Raw genomic sequence first — 14,441 nt, 5'->3', positions numbered from 1 at the left:
ACATATATATGGAATATTATTGCACATGTACAAGATGGGAAAAATTTTTAAAAATCTGACATTAAGAAATGTTTTCAAGAATGTGGCCCATTGGAAAAAATAAAAGAATGTGGCTCACTGGGAACTCTCATCCATTGCTGGTAGAAGTGCAAATATATCCAGCTACAGTTGATTCTCATTATCGGGAGTAGTTATGTTCTATAAAGTTGCCACAAACACTGAATTAGCAAATGGTGAACCCACTGCTCCTGGGGGAAGGAAAGGAATAGTTCCCTGCAAGTCTCTAGTCACAATGTTTTTGTCAACCAATCAATACATAAACTTGTTTTATGTGTGTTTCTGTTCAAAGACACCTTATTTAATATATATTGTTGATTCACCAACATTGAATTCATGGCTAATAGCACTATAACTAATGCCTAAAGGAAACATCTAAAACACATATTTTCTCTGTAAGGCATATTATAGCTTTCTTGTGCTTAGGAATACTAGACAGTACTTCAGCACTGCATACACTTGGGGGCCATTTTAAATGGTGAAATCAATGAAAAGCACAAAAATATGAAAAACTTGGCACTAACAGACATATAAAGGATACTTGTTTATAGTAAGAGGGCTGAAACAAGAAGGCACTGTCACCTTATTTAGCCTCAGCTGGGAGTGTGCACAGTGGCAACTCAAAATATTTTACCACCCTGCACCTGTCTGTAATTCACCATGAAAACAGCAGGAGTATAGACTTTGGAGTTACAGATGAATTCTGTCAAGTAGGAGAAATCATAAATGCAGACTCTGCAAATAAGATAAACTGTACTTTGGAAAAGAGCATTTATAATAATTATTATAAATCAATTTAATTATGAGCATGCACTGTAACCCAGCAATTCCCTCCTAGATGTAAACATTATAGAAATCGTGTAAAGGCACCTGGGTGGCTCAGTCAGTTGGGCATCTGAGTTTGATTCAGGTCATGATCTCATAGTTCGTGGGTTCGAGCCCCACATTGGGCTCTGTCTGTGCCAACAGCTCAGAAGCTGGAGCCTGCTTTGGATTCTGTGTCTCCCTCTCTCTCTGTCCCTCCCCTGCTCGCTCTCTCTCTCCTCTTAAAGATAAATAAACATTAATTTTTTTAATAGATTAAAATTAAAAAATAAAAGAAATCCTTGTAAGTGTTCAGCAGAAGATATATACAGATTTATTTGTAATATATCATTCATAATAGACACAAACTGAAAACAACCTAAATACCCATCCTTAGTAGAATGGGTAAATATATTGTAGAACAGTTACATAACTGCAATACCATACAGCAATTTTTTTTAAACTACAATTGCATGCAACAATACAAATGACTGTCACTAGTGTAGAATGAAAGATAACATGCAAATGTAGTGTAGAATGAAAGAATACTCACTGCATGATCCCATTTTATAAAACACAGAGTTTTTAATACTTCATTTTTTGTTGAAGAATACAAACAGGTGTGATTCTATAAAGAAAAGCCAAATGGGAACCTGGGTGGCTTCACTCGGTTAAGTGTCCACCTCTTCATTCGGCTCAGCTCATGATCTCATGGTTAGTGAGAAGGAGCCCCACACCGAGCTTTTCGCTGAGAGCATGGAGCCTCCTTGGGTTTCTTTCTCTCTCCCTCTCCCCATGTGTTTTCGCTTGCATGTGTGCACTCTCTTTCTCTCTCAAAATAAATTAAAAAAAAAAACATTTTTGGGGGTGCCTGCGTGGTTCAGTCAGTTAAGTGTCTGACTTCAGCTCAGGTCATGATCTCACAGTTCTGAGTTGGAGCCTGGTGTCAGGCTCTGTGCTGACAGCTTGGAGCCTGGAGCCTGTGTCAGATTCTGTGTCTCTCTCTCTGCCCCTACCCCACTTACACGCACACACGGCGCTGTCTCTCAAAAATAAATAAACATTAAAAAAAATTCTCTCAAAATAAATAAACATTAAACATTTTTTTTTAATTTTTTTAATGTTTATTTATTTTTGAGAGAGAGAAAGAAAGTTAGGGGCAGGGAGGGGTAGAGAGAGACACACACACAGAATCCGAAGCAGGCTCCAGGCTCTGAGCTGTCAGTACAGAGCCTGACATGGGGCTTGAACTCATGAGCCACAAGATCATGACCTGAGCCAAAGGCAGACGCTTAACCGACTGAGCCACCCAGGCACCCCATAACATTAAAAAAATCTTTTAAACACATTTTCAAAAAGGCAAAACTACTACAATTATTTGAACTATGCACATAGGTTTATATACATTGTTCTGCATATATGGTATACTTTATAATAAAAAGAAAATTTTAATGTTTTTTAGAAGGGTCAGAATGCTCCCCAAGTAAGATTTCTATATGAAATGGGCAAAGGAAGGCAAGCAAGACCTATCTGCAAAGAGGCTTTTTAGCTTTTCCCAATGATTACCACTTTAATAAGAGCATACATCAATTCATTTGCTTTTTCTTAATATTATATTTGAGTTGGAGGGCTTTATTTATCTCACAATTAAATAAGCAAAAGCTGTAATGAATACAATGTATTTACACCCATCCATGAAATGGAAGTAACCAAATGAGATTATATTGGTCAATCCAGTAACTAATACTGAGTTTTTTGGTTTAAACTAGCAGATGGGAATCATGAAGTTAGACAAAACCATATCTAAGCCACAAAAGTTAATGCATAAAATTGTATCTGGTAGAAGTACCTAGAACCTTCTACATAGAAGTGTACTCGTGAGATCTCTAAGCACCTTGGAGAACAAATACAAAAAGTTGAATTGTCTACGCAACATCAAAGCCACAAAGTGTAAAACAAAATAATCGTCACAGTAACCAACTTTTCTATAGGATGTATAACTTCTTTTTTGATCATGACATTCAGCGGATTCACCTTTCATCTATTAATCCAGAGTCCATCACTTGCCCTACACAGATGAGTGACCTTGAATTAATCATGTAACTTCTCAGGTGTCTAGTTTTCTCATCTTCAGTACATACGGTGTGGGCCAGAAATCTCTAAATTGCTTTCCAGTACTAACACTGAAACTTGGAATGAAATGTTTTTATTTTGTTTTTTTTTTTTAGGGTTTTTTTTAATGTTTATTTTTTAGAGAGAGACAGAGCATGAGCAGGGGACTGGCAGAGATACAGGGAGACACAGAGCCAGAAGCAGGCTCCAGGCTCTGAGCTGTCAGCACACAGCCTGACACAGGGCTTGAACCCAGGAACTAAGAGATCATGATGTGAGCTGAAGTGGGATGCGTAACTGACTGAGCCACCCAGGCGCCCCTTGAGTGAAATGTTTTTAAAGGAGAATCCTTCACCTTAATGCTCAACCTGCGTTGACCTGCATTTAAATGATAAATGCCCTGACAACCAAAGAAAATAATATAATCAAAAGGCAATCGGGGGCACCTGGGTGTCAGTGGGTTAAGCTTGTGACTCTTGATTTCAGATCAGGTATTGATCTCAGGGTTGTCAGTTCAAGCCCTGCACTGGGCTCTGCACTAGGCATGAAGCCTACTTTAAAAAAAAAAAAAAAAAACAATCAGAATTGCAAAGGAATTATCATAATTTTAATCTCCCTTATGTAAATTGACCTAAAATACAGGTTGTTATCAATAAATCCCTCAGCATGTAAAACAAGAACTCAGACCTTAGGGAACAAAAAGCAGGACATGATTAAATTGAAAGTACATTTGATAGTACAGTCACTCCACAAAGTTTCTGAAGGGCCCTTATCCAAGCTGTTTCTCACTGCCCCTTGTGACCTTCATAAAGTAATTCATTAGGCTTTGAGAAGTGCAGGTTGACATTTGTAATATGTGTTTCAGGTTATAATATGTTGCTAAATGTGAAAAAATAAAAGCAATGATCTTTAATTCAAATAGATCCATAAGCATATCCAATTGCCTGTTTTGCCTGCTATAACAGCTACAAGATTACGAGATTTTTCACCTTGTACATAAAGCATTAGTAGGTGAGGGGCGCCTGGGTGGCTCAGGTCATGATTTCACAGTTTGTGAGACTGAGCCCTGCGTAGGGCTCTGTGCTGGGGGCTCTGTGCTGGCGGCTCAGAGTCTGGAGGCTGCTACGGGTTTAGTGTCTCCCTGTCTCTCTGCCCCTCCCCGCCCCCTGTGTCTCTCAAAAATGAATAAACATTAAACAAAAAAAAAAGCATTAGTAGGTGATTAGGTCAGGAGCCTCGAACAGCCAAAATGGTTAACTCAATCACTTCCCTATTAGCACAGGTCTATGGGTCCTGGCCTTCAATTTTGCGTCTGGGTGAAGAGCTTATGCTTTTGAACTGCAATCTCTGTCCTCTGCTGCCAGTGCATCCAGCAAGTAAGAAAACTGATTTTTTTAAGGGCTTTTGTGGAGACTGATGTTAAATCTGCTCTGCAGTTTTAATAACAGTTAAAATTGAAGAGCAAATGATCTTATGAACATTTGGGACTTGTTGAAATCCTCTCTCTCCAAATTTGAAATTCTTCAGCACACTAAGCCCTACTCTGTCCCAGAAGTCAACTACCCTAGAAGAGTCCTGATGGGATTCTTTATTTCATTAAGAGGAAAAAAGATATTCCTAATCTTCCATTTCAAGAATGATGCTCGCTAACATCTGCTGAGTGCTCACAGCGCTAGGCACTGTTAAATGGTTTACATGCATAATTTCTTTTAAAACTTGTAACAAGTCCAAGTAGCTAATACTGTCATGATCCTCACTTTGTGGATAAGGACATGAAGGACTGAGAGGTAAGTAATTTGCCCAGGATCACATAGGAAGTACTGGGTCTAGGAATGGAACCCTGGAATCCAGACACAGTGCTGCAATGCATTTCTTTTCAAAAACATCTCTATACATTGTTGTCACATTCTTCCTTCCAGTACTGTATCATAGTAAACACCATTTAGGTTACCTTCACAGCCCCGGTAACCCTCTTCTTCTGAGAACTGCCTACACACACACACACACACACACACAGGCAGAATCTTGCCAACACTCACCTACTATGTTACTTCACCTTTTTTATCAGAGCTGATTGAATCATGAGTGGACACGTGACCTAGGTTGGGCCTGTCAGAATCTTTCTCTCAAGAATTCAAACTGAAAGTGCTAGTGTGGAAGCATTAGGAGCTGTCAAGTTAATGGCCAAATTCTCTAGTGATCAAGTTGGTGAGGTTCCCAGAGCTGCCTGGCTTAGCCCCTTTCTGTGTCCTTATTCAGTTTTCCTAGAATTCCATGAAGTTTCTTCTCATGAATCTAGGTTGCACAAGAGTGGTAACTAAGACATAGTCATTTTCAACATCTACTATGTGACAGGCACATAGATAGAAACTTAGTGGGTGGAAATAATGAAGCAACAGAAAGAGAAATAAACTGATCCCATTTACAATTGCACCAAGAGCCATAAAATACCTAGGAATAAACCTAACCAAAGATGTAAAAGATCTGTATGCTGAAAACTATAGAAAGCTTATGAAGGAAATTGAAGAAGGAATATGAAGGAATTGAAGAAGAACACAAAGAAATAGAAAAATATTCCATGCTCATGGATTGGAAGACTAAATATTGTTAAAATGTCAGTACTACCCAAAGCAATCTAAAACATTCAATGCAATCCCAATCAAAATTTCACCAGCATTCTTCTCAAAGCTAGAACAAATTATCTTAAAGGTTGTATGGAACCATAAAAGACCCCAAATAACCAAAGTAATACTGAAGAAGAAAACCAAAGCGGGAGGCATCACAATCCCAGACTTAGCCTCTACTACAAAGCTGTAATAATCAAGATAGTATAGTATTGGCACAAAAATAGACACATAGATCAATGGAATAGAATAGGGAACCCGGGATTGGACCCACAAATGTATGGCCAACTACTCTTTGACAAAGCAGGACAAATGGAAAAAAGACAGTCTCTTTGGCAAATGGTGGAGAACTGGACAGCAACATGCAGAAGAATAAAATTGGACCACTTTCATACACAAAAATAAACTCAAAATGGATGAAAGACCTAAATGTGAGACAGGAAACCATCAAATCCCTAGGAGAGAAAACAACAACAACCTCTTTGACCTCAGCCGCAGCAACTTCTTACTCGACATTTGTCTGAAGGCAAGGGAAATAAAAGCAAAAATGAACTATTGGGACCTCATCAACATAAAAAGCATTGGCACGGCAAAGGAAACAATCAACAAAACTAAAAGTCAACCGACAGAACAGGAAAAGATATTTGCAAATGACATATCGGATAAAGGGTTGGTATCCAAAATCTATAAAGAACTCACCAAATTCCACACCCAAAAAACAAATAATCCAGTGAAGAAATGGGCAGAAGACATGAATAGACACTCTTCTAAAGAAGACTTCCAGATGACCAACAGACACATGAAATGATGCTCAACATTACTCATCATCAGGGAAACACAAACCAAAGCCACACTGAGATACCACATCACACCAGTCAGAGAGGCTAAAATGAACAAATTAGGAAACTATAGATGCTGGAGAGGATGTGGAGAAATGGGAACCCTCTTGCACTGTTGGTGGGAAGGCAAACTGGTGCAGCTGCTCTGGAAAACAGTGTGGAAGTTCCTCAAAAAATTAAAAATAGAACTACCCTACGACCCAGCAATAGCACTGCTAGGAATTTATCCAAGGGATACAGGAGTGCTGACACATAGAGGCACATGTACCCCAATGTTTACAGCAGTGCTTTTATGGAAAGAGCCTAAATGTCCATCAACTGATGAATGGATAAAGGACATGTGGTTTATATATACAATGAAATACTACTTGGCAATGAGAAAGAATAAAATCATTCCATTTGCAGCAACGTGGATGGAACTGGAGGGTATTATGCTAAGTGAAATACGTCAGTCAGAGAAAGACAGATACCATATGTTTTCACTCATATGTGGATCCTGAGAAACTTAACAGAAGACCATAGGGGAAGGGAAGGGGAAAAAAAATAGTTACAGAGAGGGAGGGAGCAAACCATAAGAGACTCTTAAATACAGCGAACAAACTGAGGATTAATGGGGGATGGAGGAGAGGGGAAAGTGCGTGATGGGCATTGAGGAGGGCACTTGTTGGGATGAGCACCGGGTGCTGTATATAAGCCAATTTGACAATGAATTATATTAAAAAAAAGAAAAAAGAAACTTAGTGAGTGAGCAAGACATTAAAACTAAGCACACAAATAAATATATAGTTACCAGTTGTAAAAGGTGCCACAGCAAAAAAGTGTGGGTGCTCTTAAAGAGGGAATTACTTTTGTCATAAATGAGATAATATACGTAAAGCACTTAGCATAGGGCCTGGTTCCTAACGGGCTCTCAGTGTATGTATATTCTTTGGCCAAATTCTCTCTAAATAATAAATAATAGTTCTGGCACAACATCTTCCTGGTTGAGGCCCATATCCTGCCAAACTGTTCTAATTGAGTACTAATTTACTCCCTGTCTCTGGTTTTGGCTGCCAAATTATTATTCCCAAAATACCCTTTTATTATGCTGCCTATTTGTAACCCATGCCAAAGAATTTGGACTCTTTCCTGTAAGCCAGCTGTGAGGTCTCAGATGGGAGAAATGCAGGTAAGCAGTTTTCTTGGTTACCTGCCTCCCTCCCTTACTCCAAGGGAAAATAAAGGTGCCGCTACCATGGGGGTGAGAGGGCACATGAAGAATGAATGATAGGTAGGCCACTAAAGCACTCATAATTTCTATCAAATTAAATAAGCAGTGCAGCAATCCAATCTGCCCAGATAAATTTTGGCCAATGAGGGACAGAGGAGGAAAGGAGACAGTAGCTCTGAGGTAAACCCTTCATTCTTCAGCACTGGAAAGAGTGCTTTGATCACTCGGAGGAAACGTCTCTGGAGATGGTCACTTCAATAAAAAAGTTCAACCATCTGTTCCATCTTCCTTGCCAGAGCTCCAGTGGATATCTGGGTGTTGGAGACATTGTCTTTGTGGAGCAGGGGGAGATTCAGTCCCCCAGGTGCTACTCTGCCATCCATTCTCTCCTCCTACTCCTCTCCCTTCTTCCCTTTCATCTTATTCCAATGCATGTTGTGACATTTAATGTGGCTACACAAGATAACAATCCAATGCATAGTATTATGCACAAGGACCTAGCTGATTTACAATGGGAATTATAGCTGTAGGAAATAGGGTTTATTCTGGAAAGAATAATGAAAGCATAAAAACTTTATTTTATGAATCATACTACCCTATGTGGAAAGCAAAGTAAACCTTATGGAAAACTCTTTATATTCATAAAACCAAATCCAATCTGCCCCTGAAGGAGAGTGAGTTTGATGGAATACATTGCTTTTTCCAGGGAAACACTACGATACCCATTAAATGGCAACTTTGAAATGACCTAGGACTTAGGAAAATTGCTTACAAACTAGCAATTAAATGTAAACTTCCTTGCCTGCCAGCTTTTTTCTCCCTCCAATTTTAAAATATAAGTTAAAAGAGACCCTTAGAGAAAGTTCAGCAGATAAGGCAGAAGTAAAACAACATTTTCTACCTCCACAGTGCCAGATGACCCAATCAATTTAATTTGTGCTGGGCACCTCTCAACCTGAGTCCAGGAACTTCTACTTTCCTGCTTATCATCACATGAATTCTGGCCAGGACAAAGGGTACTTGTCCATGGAATTATTGGGTTTGGATGCCAACTGTTGGGCCTGCCTGCCTCTCTCCTATCATTGATCCTCGCATTTCTCAGGAGGCCAAACGGAAAGGAGCTAATAAAATTCTCAGAGATGTTTTCTGGTTGATGATAATTTCAAAAGCCATTGTGCAAATTTTTCCCCCATCCTTAAAGTCCTGGGGGCATGAAAGAATAAAGTGGAAACTAACTTTTAGAAAGGATGAATGGTATTCAGAGCAGACTTCAGAATAAACTACATTTTTGAATCTGAGAGCAGGAACCATTTATTCAACATTTATTGGGCCAGGAACCTGACTTGGAGCTAAGTATTCAAAGGTCGATACCACAGGACTGCCCGGGTGGCTCAGTTGGTTAAGTGTCCGACTTCAGCTCAGGTCATGATCTCATGGTTCTATGAGTTTGAGCCTCACGTTGGACTCTATGCTGACAGCTCAGAGCCTGGAGCCTGCTTGGGATTCTGTGTCTCCCTCTCTCTGCCCCTCCCCTGCTTGCGTGCTTGCTCTCTCTCTCTCTCTCTCTCTCTCTCTCTCTCTTTCAAAAATAAATAAACATTTAAAAAATTACAAAGGTCAGTACTACACAGTATTTGTGCTTAGGGAACTGCTACTCCAGTAGAAAGACAACCATTTTAAGTATTTTCAGGAACAATGCAGGTTTATATAAGACTGAAAAATATATTTGCTATTTTGATGCCTAGTAGCCACCACCCTTCTGATATTAGCACCCAATTTTGCCTCCTCCACTGGAGCCAGTCTGGATGTAATAATTCAGTCATGGTATTATGTCCAAAACCAAACTAAGTCAACTGGACACCAATCTCACTGAAAATTATGTACAAGGTGCTATGGAACAACAAAAAAGGATTCATAACTCAGCCAGGAAAGATCAGGAAAGGCTTCCTGAAGTAAGTGATGCTAGATTGGAGTCATGATGGCCAATCAAGAGTTAGGGAAACAGGGTCAAAAATAATGCACAAAAGAAAAGATACATGGGGAGAAACAAGAACAGCACAATGGAGACAAACATGTATAATTTATTCCAAAAAAATGTTTGAAAATAATACTAATGTTCAGGCCTCACCCTACACCTACTAAATAAAAATCTTTGTAACTGAGACCAGGCACTCGTCTTTTCTAAAAGTCTCCCAGATTAATTGCAGCTAGAGAACCAGCACACCAAACCATAAAAGACAAATAAATACTTGTACCTACACAGTGGACCTTGTATTCTGGTCCCAGACTTCACTTTCCACTTATTTTTCCACCTCTTGGCCCTCTTACATTTTTTTAAACCAACAATACTAAATTTCTTATAGATATTCAAACATGTCATGCCTCCCTGACTATTTACACAGGCTCCTCCTTCCTCCAGCCTCCAGGAGGCTGCCCTTCTCCTGGTTGGATATCTGGCAAGTTGTCATTCTTTATGGCCAGCTCAAAGCCTAACTTCCCTGGAAAGCCTTTCCTGACTCCACCGCAGATGGAGGAGCTTCTTCCTCTGTCTTTCCCCAACACCTATCCTTACCTCCACTGAAGTGACCATCTTACGGTCTTATAACACTTTTCACATCTCCCTCCACATTAGACTCAGAGCAAGGATCTTGTCTTATTTTTGTATCTCTAGCCTAGTACATATGATTGCTACCCAACAAATATATGTGAAAATACAGCAGGGAGGAAGGAATCCACCTACCTCCTTCTTCTGATGGCTACTGGTATACTAGACACCATTTCTTCCACTCAAGTAAAAAGGCTTAAGGTCTTTAGAACTCCTTTTCAGAGCAGTCATGCAAGAAGAACCTTTGTTTAAATACGGAAATAACCAGCTACTCCTATTTCATTTTGATATCTTTGTAGAAACTCAAAGTTGAGGAGGTAGAACAGACTGTCTTGGGCCAGGTAATCTTTTCAATGTTTTATATAGCCACCCGTTGGTCTTTGCCAATGTTGGAAAATACACAAGAATGAAGAAATCAACAGTCTGTCTCTTCACCTAGATCATAGGCCCCTTGAGGACAAAAGCCGTTGTTTATTCACTTTGAATTTGAATTCACAGGTCATAACAGAGTGTCTGGTTTAGAAGAGAAACTCAATAAATGTGTAGAAATAAATCTGTCAATAGCCCCTGAGGTTGGGGTCCCCGCTGGATCACTCTGGAACAACAGATGAAGTCTGCGTCTGTGCATAAATCATCCCCTTGCATCATTTCTCCAGTCAAGACTTTAAGGATCCTGGGTTCTTATCCCAGCTCTGCCACTTACTGGCCATGTGACCATGGCTTCTTCACCTTGCTGACCCTCAGTTTCCTCAGCTAGGTAGTTCTCACTCAAAGTCTTTTATGCAATTGCAATCAGACAGTGACTGGGCTGGAAACACCTTGAAGGCATCCTCATTCACAAATCTGGCAATTAATGCTGGCATTTTAGTGGGATATAATCTGGGCTATCAGCTGGAATACCCTACATGGGGCCTTTGCATGTGACCTGGGCTTCCTTACAATGAAGTGGTCGGGTTTCAAGAACAAGTGACCCAAGAGAGCAAAGTAAGTACATGGCATTTTTATGATCTAGTTTTGGATGTCACATAGTATCATTTCTGCTGTACTCTATTGGTCAAGGCAAATCACAAAGGTCCACCCAATTTCAGGGAGAAGGGATACTACCACCCTGTGAGAACAGCATGTGGGATGGAAAATACTGGGTAGTTATCTTTGAAAATTGCCACCTACCTAGGATGACTATGCATATAAAATGAAACAGTGATAGAAAGTACTTACTTAGCCCAGTGCCTGGCACATGGTAAGTGCTCAATAAACAACAGCTATAGGTATTTTTGTAGTAGTATTGAAGTGGTCCTTTCACTTTCCACCTGTGCCACAGGAACCACATAGAGTATCACCTGCAGGTGAGCTGTGTAATCACATGGCCACAGAAGGTCACATCACCAATAAGTGACAGAGCCAGGTTTGGAGCCCATCTATGTGGCTCCAGAGTCTGCCCTCTTAATCTCTACATCATCAAATCCCTCTTTTGGAATGGTTGTCTCAAAGATGAATCTAAGAACCTGAGGAAGGAAGGGAGCAGCCATCAGTGAAATGAATAGCCCATTAGGTTGGGAACACCCAGTACTAACTCCATACCTATGGACATTAGAGGGGTAAAGAACCTCAGGCAATTCAGATGGGCCATTATCCAGGGCTCAGTTCCTAGAGAAGAGGATCCTCTTGATCCCAGCATTGACTATGAACAGCATTTTGTTTTCCATCAAAACCATCCTGGGTCAGGAGAACCTGTTCATGTCACTCTTTCTGTACAAATGAAGCTACAGAAAGGCAATTCAGGCAACCAGCACACCAAGGAGGCAGGGGCAATCTGACCTAAGTGCACAAGGCTGAGGAGAAGTAGAGATGAGCTCTCCCCCCTGGGTGGGGGGGAGTGGTGGGGTTTAAGACCATGGGCCCTGGAAGCAGCCACTGGGCTCCACTCCTTACCAGTTAGGTGACCTCCCTGAACAAGGGAGCAAGGGACAAGTTTCCTTGTTTATAAAATAGGGGAGTAACAATAAGAGAACCCTTGATAAAAGATTGGTGTGGGGGTTAAAGAAGCCAGGGCTTAAAGGGACACCTGGGTGGCTACGTCGGTTAAGCATGTGACTCTTGATCTCAGCTCAGGTCTTGATCTCAGGGTCATGAGTTCAAGCCCCATGTTCACCTCCATGCCAGGTGTGAAACCTACTTAAAAAAAGGAAAAAAAAAAAAAAAAAGAGGGAGAGAGAGAGAGAGAAGATGCCAGTGTTAGTGTTAGTGTTGTGAGGTTAGTGATGGTGAGGATTCTAAGATTATGGAGTTCCCAGTGTTCCATCCACTATGCGGATGTGAAAGACTGGAGACCCCTCCCCACCCACAGGAGCCTGATAAGACCTGCTGCCCCACAACTTGCATTTCTCCTTCATAACCTACACTGCATTGTCATTTATTTTTCAGTTCCTGTCTTTCTTCCATAGTCTGTGGTGCCCAACAGAGCACAGAATTCTTTTCTCACCTTTAAATCCCCAGCACAGTGCTTGGTACCTAATAGGTACTCAATAAGTATTTATTGAGCTAATCAAGAAATAAATAGAATAAAAATTTAAATCCCTACTCAAAAAAAACCAAAATAAAATAAAAACAATTTTTTAAAAAAATCTCAGCCCTCTTGTCCAAATGGACAATATATTTTAAGATTTCAGTATGCTCTCCCTCCTCCTTATAGCTGTCATTATCTTCTCTACCTCTTAGGATTTCTTCTTTCCTTCAATAAATATTTATTGAGAACTTATTTTGTCTGGGTTCTGAGAAACAGCAATAAATTTTTAAAAAATAAAAATAAAAACTCTGCTTTCACTGAGCTATTTCTAGTATGGGAAACAGACACTAAAACCAAATAATAGATAAATACAATTTCAGACAGCAAGTGCTATGAAGGAAATAGGGTGTTATGATACAAAATTTCTGGGTTGAGCAAACCTACAGAACCAGCAAGAAGAATCTATCTGGAGCTATACTGGCATTAATGGCAAGGACTTTCCTTCCTCCTTGGGCCTAAGACAACCTTCTCTGAAGGAGACAGGATTCTGACACAAGTGGTCAACCCAGGAAGTGCTTTTTGTCTTTACTAGGAATCCTTGCAGCCTGGGAAAGCTTCTTCAACCCACTCAGGCAGCACCAGCAGGGATCTGTTAAAACTACAAGGACACCAATCAGACCAAAAATAGTACAACAAAGGCTCTGAAAATTAGATTTTCATTGAAATCACAGCCTACAAAAGTAGGCCAGGACTTTCATGCTAAACCTAAAAAGGGTGACTACCCACTAAAATAAAATACTAAATAAGATTCAAAGTCTCCTAATGTAATAACCAAGATATCCAGGATACAAACCATCATACCAAGAAATAAGAAAATCACAACTTGAGAAAAGACAATCAACTGACACCAACACCTAGATGAATCAGATGTTGGAAATATCCGACAAGGATTTTAAAGCAGCCATCCTTAAATATGCCTCAATAAGAATTAAAAATGTTCTTTAAACAAATAAAAAAATTTTAAATCTCAGCAAAAAACTAGAAGTTAAAGGAAAGAACCAAATGGCAATTATAGAACTAATAAATACAATAACCAAACGTTTAAAATCTGACTGGATAGATTCAGTAGCAAAGTGGAGATAACAGGACAGAATCAGTGAACTTGAGACTAGATTAATAGAAATTACCCATATGAACAGAAAATAGACTAAAAATAAAGCGAAACAAAAACAAACAAAAAATAGTCTCAAGAACTTGTGGGTCAACAACAAAAGATCCAATATATGGAGTCCTAGGAGACAATAAAGAGAATAGCTAAAAGAGTATTCCAAGGGGCACCTGGGTGGCTCAGTCGGTTAAGTGTCCGACTTCAGATCAGGTCATGATCTCACAGTTTGTTGGTTCAAGCCCCAAGTCAGGCTCTGTGCTGACAGCTCAGAGCCTGGAGTGTGCTTCTGTTTTTGTGTCTCCCTCTCTCTCTTTGCTCCTCCCCAACTCATGCTCTGTCTCTCTCTCAAAAATAATAAACATTAAAAAAAATTTTTTAAAAGGGTACTCCAAGAAATAATGGCTAAAAAATCCCAAATTTGGTAATTAAAGTAAATAAATAAAGCCACATAGTCAAAAAGGTGAGTGAATCCTAAATAAAATAAATGCAAACTGAAGCCAAATTTCTGAAAACTGA

Source organism: Acinonyx jubatus, chromosome F2 (assembly GCF_027475565.1).
Source record: "Acinonyx jubatus isolate Ajub_Pintada_27869175 chromosome F2, VMU_Ajub_asm_v1.0, whole genome shotgun sequence".
NCBI classification, from domain to species: Eukaryota; Metazoa; Chordata; class Mammalia; order Carnivora; family Felidae; genus Acinonyx; species Acinonyx jubatus.
This window is presented reverse-complemented; position numbering follows the sequence as displayed.